General features: G+C 35.0%; 1 pseudogene; it reads left to right on the plus strand.

Moving 5' to 3' along the window:
• Window positions 1–6,469: 6,469 nt before the first annotated feature.
• Window positions 6,470–9,250, plus strand: LOC113752224 (annotated as a pseudogene).
• Window positions 9,251–9,900: the final 650 nt, after the last annotated feature.

The following is a 9,900-nucleotide window of genomic DNA, read 5'->3' on the forward strand; positions in this document are numbered from 1 at the left end:
AACATTTATTAAAATTTATGAATAGTAGTATATCTTCATAGAATTGGGAGTACCATTCCAATAATAAATTGTGAACATAGGACATTTGAACATTGAGAAGCTTGTCATACATCCACAGATTTTGTGATTATAGTGACATGGTCTATGGATCAAAACATGGCTAGCGCAAGCGAGTGCAAAGTAAGGATGGAAGGGTTCAGTCACTATTTCCGATGGTATGTTCATGTTTCGATTGAAGAGGGATTGAAAGACAGAAGATAGTGGTAATGGGGGAAGAGCAACATGAATTAATCAATTTTTTTAAAAAAATATTTGAAATGCTAAGTGAAATGGAGGAAAATTTTATGTCGATCATGCCTAATAATTGTTTCCAAACCAATGAAAAGGTTCAATGAGAACATTTAAGGGTTCCACCTGGTTTTATATAACATGCCAAGTGGATTTCACTTAACATGTAAATTAGTAAGTGAGATCCTCATACATCCACTTGGAACTTTTCTATTGTTCCCGAATCATATCTAATAGTTGTTTCGAATAGACATAAAATTCCTCGTGAAGCAAATGATAAGTTTTTAGTTCACTCTTCAACCCCAGTTCAAACATTTAATTGTAAAAGAAAAAAGAAAAATAGTAAATTGGTTCCAGAGTTTGGATTTTACTGGTTGTGGCCGGTTTCATAAGCTTTATGAATCATCCGACATACTAACCACTAAGGTGTTAAAAATAGGAAATAGATGCCAAAATAGTAGTTGAAAAGGCAGCCAGCTTGATGTTATAGCGTGGACTAAGTAGAAGTTAATTGTCAAATGAGCATATGAATCAATTTGGACATAGCAAACATATACATAAGCTCTGAGAGCAACTATTAGTAGAAAATATTGATCTTTGACGGGCAAATTAAACTTTACCCTCCTGTGGTATAGCTAATTTTTACATAACCCCCTATAATTTTAAAAACTATATATAATCTTTTATAATTTGGATTAAAGTGTCAAAGTGACGGAAATGATCATCCGTAATGGAACCTATAAAAATGTCGAAATTACTTTTGTTTAAAAACTAAAATAGCTGGAGTGACCAAAATATATAAACATAATATGCATGACACTCTAATCTCGTATGATTTTTATATTTTAGCATATAGTCCCTTTATGGTTTAGTGTTTTACCATATAACCCCCTTATGATTTTTAGTATATATACATAACCCCCTGTGGTTAATAAATAATTTTCAACTTTATATAGGAATATTTTTTATATTTCAGTTAACTCCGTTATGGATTGTAAATTTCGTCATTTTGACACTTTAATCCAAACTATGAGGGAGCTATGTATAGCTTTTAAAATTATAGGGGAATTATGTACAAAAAAATACTAAACCACAAGAGAATAAAGCATAATTTGCCCATCTTTGACACTAAAACTAATGATTCACTACACTCGGTAGCATGAGTCTCTTTATCTACCACTTCTGTATATATCTCATTTTTCAGTCATTTAAAGAAATATGGGCACATTTAATTTTAATAACTTTTCCAGTGATATATTGTCCCTTTTCAATGCCAACATTTTTAAAAAAAAAAAATTCACAAACAATTATGAGAAATTGTAAAAAAGAGTAAATTGATTTGATATTATCATGATCGTTGATCCAAAGGTTCATAGCATTTGGTAACCTCAGTTGATTTCTTTTTTTCTTTTCCATTGGGCAACCATGTCATGTCCAACTAATTTCTGACCTACAAGATAATATCTTGTAAGGTATGCCCAGCTAATTTCTGACCTTACAGCTAATGTCTGATGTAAGTCATGTCAGCTAATTTCTGACCTTACTAATTCTGACCTCTTGTAAGGTCAGAAATTAGCTGGGTATGACCTTACAAGATATGTAGAACCAAGAATCGAAAGTGAATGTGACTTTGTTTCTTCTTTCAAAGCCAATTTCAGTGTCTAATTCTTAGAATATAGGTAAAAAAAAAATTGTCCGCCAAATGTAGCTCTACGATTGAAAAAAAATGTAGCTCTAACATTCTCTTAGTACAAAATTATAACTACCGTGCCAAATCAATACGGTAGCAAAATAATTTTTTTTTCCAAAGTGTTAGGCTATCGTGCTGATTGTGCACGGTAGCTCGCGGGTAAATTTTTTTTTATTTTAAAAAAACCGTCTACTGTGCTCAATCAACATGATAGCAGGCAGCAGATAATTTTTTTAGGACAAATTATATTTTACCTCCTTGTGATTTAGCATTTTTTTTACATAACCCCCATATGATTTCAAAAACTATACATAACCCCCTCATAATTTGGATTAAAGTATCAAAGTGAAGGAAATAGTCACTCGTAACAGAACTTCTAAAAATATCGAAATTACCCTGATAAATATATGACACATTAACCTGTATAATTTTTATATTTTACTAAATAATTTACCATATAACCCACTTATGATTTTCAAATATACACATAACCCTCCTTGTTTAATAAATAATTTTTAATTTTACATAAGGATATTTTTGATATTTTAGGTGACTCCGTTACGAATGGTCATTCTTATCACTTTGACACTTTAATTCAAACTATAAGGGGGTTATGTATAATTTTGAAATTATAGGAGGGTTATGTGAAAAAATGTTAAACTATAGAGGGGTAAAGTAAAATTTGCCCTTATTTTTAAAAGTGTCAGGCTACCCTGCAGCGGAATTGATGATTCGGTTGTACACATTATGCTACTCCGGTAAAATTTTTCAATCATTTCGTCCAAATGAAAAAAAAGAGGAAAAAAACATTCAATCAATTTGATTGCTCTCCATTCACGGGACGTGGTCATTATTGACGGTTGCCTTGGGCATTTAACGTCATTAATAACTTCGTTGAAGGCGGCCCCTAGTAGTCTCCCTACCCTGAACGTGGTCTTGCTTTGGGCATCTATCGTCATTAAGGAACTTGTCTTTCCTCCACTCAAATCTTCTTCATTTTTTTTTTATAACTTGAAAGATGCCCGACTCAAACTTTTAAGATTCGAGCCGCCATACCAAATCGGAGAAGTGTGTCATGGCTCCATGCAACGATCCCGAACGAGTCATAAGAGTTCAAGTTCAAGATAAGAAATTTTCTCTTTACCTAAATAAGGTATGAAATTATATGATTTTAGGTTGAGAAACGATGGATCCAGGTCTCACAAATTAAGTCCTATCCAGTTGAACTCCATTCATGTAATTCCTATGATTATTAGTGATACTCCTTGAATGTAAATTTGAATTTGTCAACTAGTAGAACTAAGTTGATGATTGTACAAAAACTGTATGAATTTAGTAATAAGAATTATAGGAATCTGTTTGAACCGGATAGAATTTAACTTTTAAAACTCCTAGTCTACTGAAAGTTAATCAAATTCTCTCTCTCTTTCTCTCATATAGTCTACAACCTCTTAACCATTTTTATTAGTATTTTTCCTCATAAAAATTCAAAAATCCTCATGAAATTAAAGAATACCTCCAGAATCCAAATATTTTGCCAAACAAAATCCAAGAAAAAAACCATGATCAGAAAATTCAAATAAAATTTATAATGTCCCCTATAAACTTTTTGGAATCTAATTAAACCCATTTCGGAGAGATATCCATCTATCAATCGAAATTAAAATGGGTACAAATGACAAGTTTGGGAGATGTAATATCTCCATTTACCAATCATCGTCGTCCCAAAATAAGGAAGAAGAGGAGGCCTAGGGGGTTTTGCAGGAATGGTGTTGGTGAATGGGGGGAAGGAAGAGGTAGTGAAGACTATAGGTTAATAAATCCATAGTTTTGATGATTAAAAATATAATGAAGATTTCGACTAATGTTTTTATTGAGATACGTGTTAGAACCAATGTTTTAAAACCCGGACCGTCAATTGAACCGGTGAGGTGAAATGGTCGAGGTTCAATCGGTCGGACCGGTTCAACTTCGGTTCAATGAATTTTTTTAAAAATAATTTATATAAATATATATATGCACAAAATAAGACATGCAATGGACTAATTTAAAACTTTATATGATGAAAAGTTCACTATTTTTGAATAATTTGGATTTTCAAAAATAAATTATTTAAATTATAAGTTAAAACAAATAAATTTCATCTCAATTTCAATTATATCTACCAAAAAAATCTTAAATCCAACCCAAAAATATCACAATATTTTGAAATTATACAAATTCACGTCTATGAGAATTTGATATTGTGAACTTAAATTTTAATTTACGTCTTTGAGATTTAAAGATTGTAATTTAAAAAAGAAAGTTTGGAGTTCGAAAGAAGTTAAGAGAATTGAAAATAGAAATGCAAACTTGATAAGAAACAAAAAATGAGATAAAAGTGAGTGGTTGTGGCATTAAATAATTTGGGTTAAAGAAAAATAATTCTTTTTTAACTTTTTCCAATTTAATGGGCAAAAACAAAATTAAAAGATAGAAGAAAACATCAATAAATTAGAACTAATGAGGTTTGATTAAAAATGGAGTGACAAAAGAAAAGATGAGGGAGAAAAGAAAGAGTTGAAGATTAAAAAGAAAGAGTCATGAGAGGATGAGATTTTGTAAGAAAAATGGAAAAATGAAATATAGATGTTTGTTTTATATAAATAAGTTATCAAAAAAAGCAAATAAGATGTGATGGTGCAATGGTTACTACATTGGTCTTCTATTACAAAGGTTTTGAGTTCAAATCTTGATAGAAGCATTTTGCAAAAAGTTAAAAAAAAAAAAAAAAAAGGAAAACTCAAAAACCGGTTCGATCCGGTTCAACACGGTTCACCGGTTTTCCCGGTTTTTACCGGGTTTGACCGGTTCTCTGGCAAAGTCAACCAGAGCATAGAACCGGACCGGTGCCATGGCCGGTTCGCGGTTCAACCGGTCGAACCGGCCGGTCCGGTCCGGTTTTCAAAACATTGCTAATAGAACAAGGCCTTATTCATTAGAAGAGTTAGACAGAGAGCAAAAGGGGACAAAAGGCAGGACAAAAGAGCAATTTAGCTTGTTAGACAGAGACTGAATGGAACACATAAGGATTGGCTGTCCGAACATCAGTCAGAAATGATCAGAAGATTTTAGTCCTCTTTTTTTTCTCCTTTTTTACCGACTGCACGGTAGCAACCGATCTTTTGAAAAAAAAATTTGGCACGAGCCAGCAAGGTAGCCTGACACTTTTAAAAATAAATTATTTGCTGCTTGACAGCATAGTAGCAGGAGGTCTTTTCTAAAAAAAAATTTTGCCTGCGGCTATCGTGCACAGTTAGCACGGTAACCTGACACTTAAAAAGAAAAATATTTGTTACCGTGCTGATCAAGTACGGCAGCTATAGTTTTGTACCAAGACAATGGCAGAGTTACATTTGGTGGATAATTTTTTTTTTTTTTTACCTATTCTAAGAAATTAGTCACTTTAGTGTGATGTTGACGAGGGAACTGTGTGTGTGAAATATTAATGGGAGTGTCTGGATACCCAAATTATCTCAAATAATATTTCGCTTGCATCATAAACACATTTTTCAACCTATCTTTTTATATTTCCAATCACCTTTTTATCTCACATACATCACATCACAAAAAATGCTACAGTAATTATTCCAAATAATATTTCGAATAATTCACTATCCAAACAACACTGACAATTGTTTACATTTGCCATGCAACCATTCCTTTGGTTTACATTTGCCACTTACAATTTTTATTATAAAACATGAATATTACTCTAGTTTTTGGAATCTGAAGCAATTATAATAGAACGACTTTGACCAAGAACACTGACAATTGTAGTTAACACTCGGAATTTTTTTTTTTTAAAAAAACAAACAAACAGCGTATGATGCGTCATGAGTTTGCGTCATTTGTTTGTGACCGCAGGCATCCGATGACTGAGTCGTCCAATTGAAGATCAATATGCTTTACAGGGAAATCCACTTGCAAAAATTAATGGAAACTTTTGACGGTGGACCATGGAGTCTATTTCATTGTCCCTTGCATTATTGGAAGATACAGCAGCACAACCATTCCCTTTTCCATTGACCATTTGCCACTGTGAAGTCTTGGCCTGTCGGCTTAGGATAAGAATCCAAGAACTCCAATGAAGGGGACAGTTTTATAACTCATTACATAATTGATCAATGACCAATATTGAAAAAAATATACAAAGAAAACAAAAAACTGCCCTTTTCATTAATTGTAGGCAGCTTGTAAAGCGCATTAATAGCTGATTGACAATAATTGTACTATCAAAGTGCCAAAAAAAAAATCATCATTCTTGAATAGCTATTCTTTCAAATTCATAAAACTCTAAAATTTGATTGCTCATATGAACCCCATCCTCTATACTGCAAAAGAAAGAAAAGAAAAAAGAAAAAGAAAAACAGCATATTTTCTGAAATTTGGAACAACTCTCAAAATTTCCTTGATAAGAAAACCAGCTCTTGAGAAATTTGATTGAGCATCATGGCAGAGAGTGCTGCAGGTTTTTTGATTAACCAGCTCTCAACCTTGCTTTCCCAAGAGATCACACTTTTGGGGGGGCTTAAATCAGATGTTCAATTCATCAAAGATGAACTCGGGAGCATGAAGGCTTTCCTCAGAGAAGCTGAAGCAAAGGAAGACAATGATTCTCAACTCCAAGAATGGCTAAAGCAGGTTCGAGAAGTTGCTTATGATACAGAGGATGTTCTCGATGATTTTACCTTCCGCTTTGCTCGTGGCTACAAGGATGGATTCTGTGGCAAGGCTGGAAAGATCTATAACTCAATAAAGAATCTGAAAGCTCGCCATCAAATTTCTTTGGAGATAAAAGACATCAAGGCAGAGTTGGAGAGATTTCAGCAAGGCATCAGAGGTACCAGTCCCTATATGGTACTCAAGAAAGAGGCTTCAGCTCTTCCCGACAGGCAAATGCAGATTTTGACATTCGTGCTCAATCACTCTTCATTGAAGAAGCTCAACTTGTTGGGATTGATAAGCCAAAAGCAGAGCTCATCTCAAAAATCCTTGATGACCATTCCCAATTGAAAGTAGTTTCGGTTGTGGGAATGGGGGGACTCGGCAAGACTACCCTGGTGAAAAAAGTCTATGATGACGCTGCAGTGAAGAAACAATTTCAGAGCCATGCCTGGATAACTGTTTCTCAAAATTTTCAGATCAGGGACATCATCAAGAACCTGATCCAACAGTTGTACAACGAAATCAGACAGCCGGTCCCTCCCGAAGTGGAATCCATGAATGATATTATGCTGAGTGAATTTGTCAGAGACTTCCTCCAAGAAAGAAGGTACATTCTTGTCCTTGATGATGTGTGGAGTATAGATGCCTGGGAAGCTATCAAATGTGTATTGCCTGACTGCAATATTACTAGTCGTGTTGTATTGACAACACGAATAGCCGATGTAGCTTCTGCGTCCTGTTTAGGATCACTTGACTTCGTCTATAAGATGGAGCCTCTTTCTGATAAAGAGTCTTGGACTCTGTTTTGCAATAGAACATTTCAGAGCAATGACTGTCCTCCAAATCTTAGAAGAAGTTGCTAAAAAAATACTGAAAAAATGTGAGGGCCTACCGCTTGCAATTGTTGCAATAGGTGGTGTTTTGGCTCTGAAGGACAAGGAAAAGACAGATGAATGGGAGATGATTCTTCATGGTTTTGGTGGCGAGGCAGATGGCAGTGGTAAGCTTGACAGGATCAAAAGGGTACTCTTACTTAGCTACAATGATTTGCCTCACTATCTTAAAAGCTGCCTATTGTATCTAAGCATCTACCCTGAAGATTATTCAATTTATGTGGATGTTATACTTCTGAAGTGGATTGCACTAGGATTTGTAGAAGAGAAAGAAGGGATAACATCCACCGATATTGCTATGAGATATATGAAAGAACTCATCAACAGAAGCTTAATCCAAGTTAAATCCAGATCGACCGATGGCACATTGGCTACATGTGGTCTCCACGATTTTCTGCGTGAAATCATTGTTTCAAAATCTAAAGAGCAGAGTTTCACGACTGTAGCCACCAGATGTTACACAAGATGGCCTGAAAAAGTTCGACACCTAGCAATCCACAACTTCACTGATAATCCACAAGAATTTAGTAGTTTAAAGTGTCTTCGGTCTGTGGTAATATTTGGGTATGAAGATCCTCTCACAACCACATTTTTATCCAAGTTTTTATATGGTGGTCCTAAGTTGCTAAAGGTGTTGGAATTGGATGGAGCTAAATTGGACAGTATCCCAAAGCAAGTCTTCAAACTATTTCATCTCAGGTATCTTAGTCTCAATGAAACTGGAGTTAAAATTATTCCAAAATCTATTGGGAAGCTTCAAAGCCTTGAAGTTATAGATCTGAGAGGAACCAATGTAACAGAGTTGCCTGCAGAAATTCTAAATCTAAGAAAACTCCGTTCTCTTTTGTTAGGCGGACGGGGTGATTATTCAAATGAGTATGCAATTTGGGGCTGTAAATGTCCACTTGGAATTGGAAAGCTTATTTGCTTGGAGGATCTGTTACGTATAGAAGCAGATAGTGATAAAATAGTAAGGGAGATTGGAAAGCTCATGCAGCTGCGGCGATTAACCATCACAAAGCTGAGAAGAGAAGATGGAAAGGAGTTGCTCTCCTCCCTCTTGAGGCTGACCAACCTTCGAGAGTTGTCCATCTCCTGTATTAAAGAAGGTGAGACCCTTGATCTCCAACATTCTGTCTCTCCAAAACTTGGATTCCTCACACGTCTGATGTTGAAGGGGTGTTTAGAGAGAGTACCGCAATGGGTGACATCACTTCAATCCTTGAGAACCTTACGGTTGTTTAACAGTAGGTTGGGAGAAGATGAGAATGCAATGGGCTCCCTCGGACATTTGCCCAATCTGGTATCACTTACTCTCTATCGTGCTTATGAAGGGGAGACAATATGTTTTAAGGTTGGAGGATTTCAAAAACTCCAGGACTTAGAGCTTGGGCAATTAACAAGACTGAAATGGGTGCGAGTGGAAGAGGAATCAATGCCTAGTCTCAGAAAACTGCGCTTAGGTGGTTGCAAACTAATGCAAGAGTTGCCTTCGGGCATCCAAAACTTGACCAGACTTGAATATCTTGGGTTTTATGAAATGTCTGATGAGCTAATGCACAAAGTACTGAATTTGGATAAACGGAGTGAAGATTATCAGACAATTTCTCATGTCCCTCAAGTTGTCACTGGTCACTGGATTGGTGGTCGGTGGGAATGGACGTTACTCTAAGAGAAGAGAAGCTAAGAGACAACTCTTTGCAGCCTTCAGCATTAATGTCTAATTCAGTTAACTCATCTCTTCTATAAGTCTCAGGTTGCTTACTAGCTTTTCCTTTTATTTCATTGAGTTCTCGTTTACTTTTTCCGTTCTACTGCTTATTACATTTGTATCAAATCATATCATGAAATTCCTCGAAATAGTATGCGTTCATATATATCGATTTAGATTTCCTTTTTATAGTTGGCCCCATCAAACTGGCTCTGGTTAAGTAAAACATAGATCAGAGCACCTACTACAGAAAAGAGAAGGCAGTCTTCAATAAGTTAATTTGAAAGTGTATGAATCAGTTAGTGAAATTAGTTTGTATGTATAACAACTTTTGAATGAAATTTGGTTCTTGATCTTAGAAATGCATGCCTTTAAAATATGATTTTATTCTTGAGCTGGTTTCTCAATTGTGAATTTGCAAATGAAACAATTTTTCAGAAGCTAAGGGCGATTTTGCCCTGGTCTCAACCTTAACCAGAGATTAATGTGCCATTAGTCAATAAACAGGTTTGGTAAGCACATGCAAGTGCCATCAGTTCCTAGAATAGAAACATAATGCAAGAAAACTTGTAAAATATATTACTTGACTGATATGTCAATAGAAAACATGC

The sequence above is a fragment of the Coffea eugenioides genome, chromosome 11 (genome assembly GCF_003713205.1).
Source record: "Coffea eugenioides isolate CCC68of chromosome 11, Ceug_1.0, whole genome shotgun sequence".
In the NCBI taxonomy this organism is placed as follows: domain Eukaryota; kingdom Viridiplantae; phylum Streptophyta; class Magnoliopsida; order Gentianales; family Rubiaceae; genus Coffea; species Coffea eugenioides.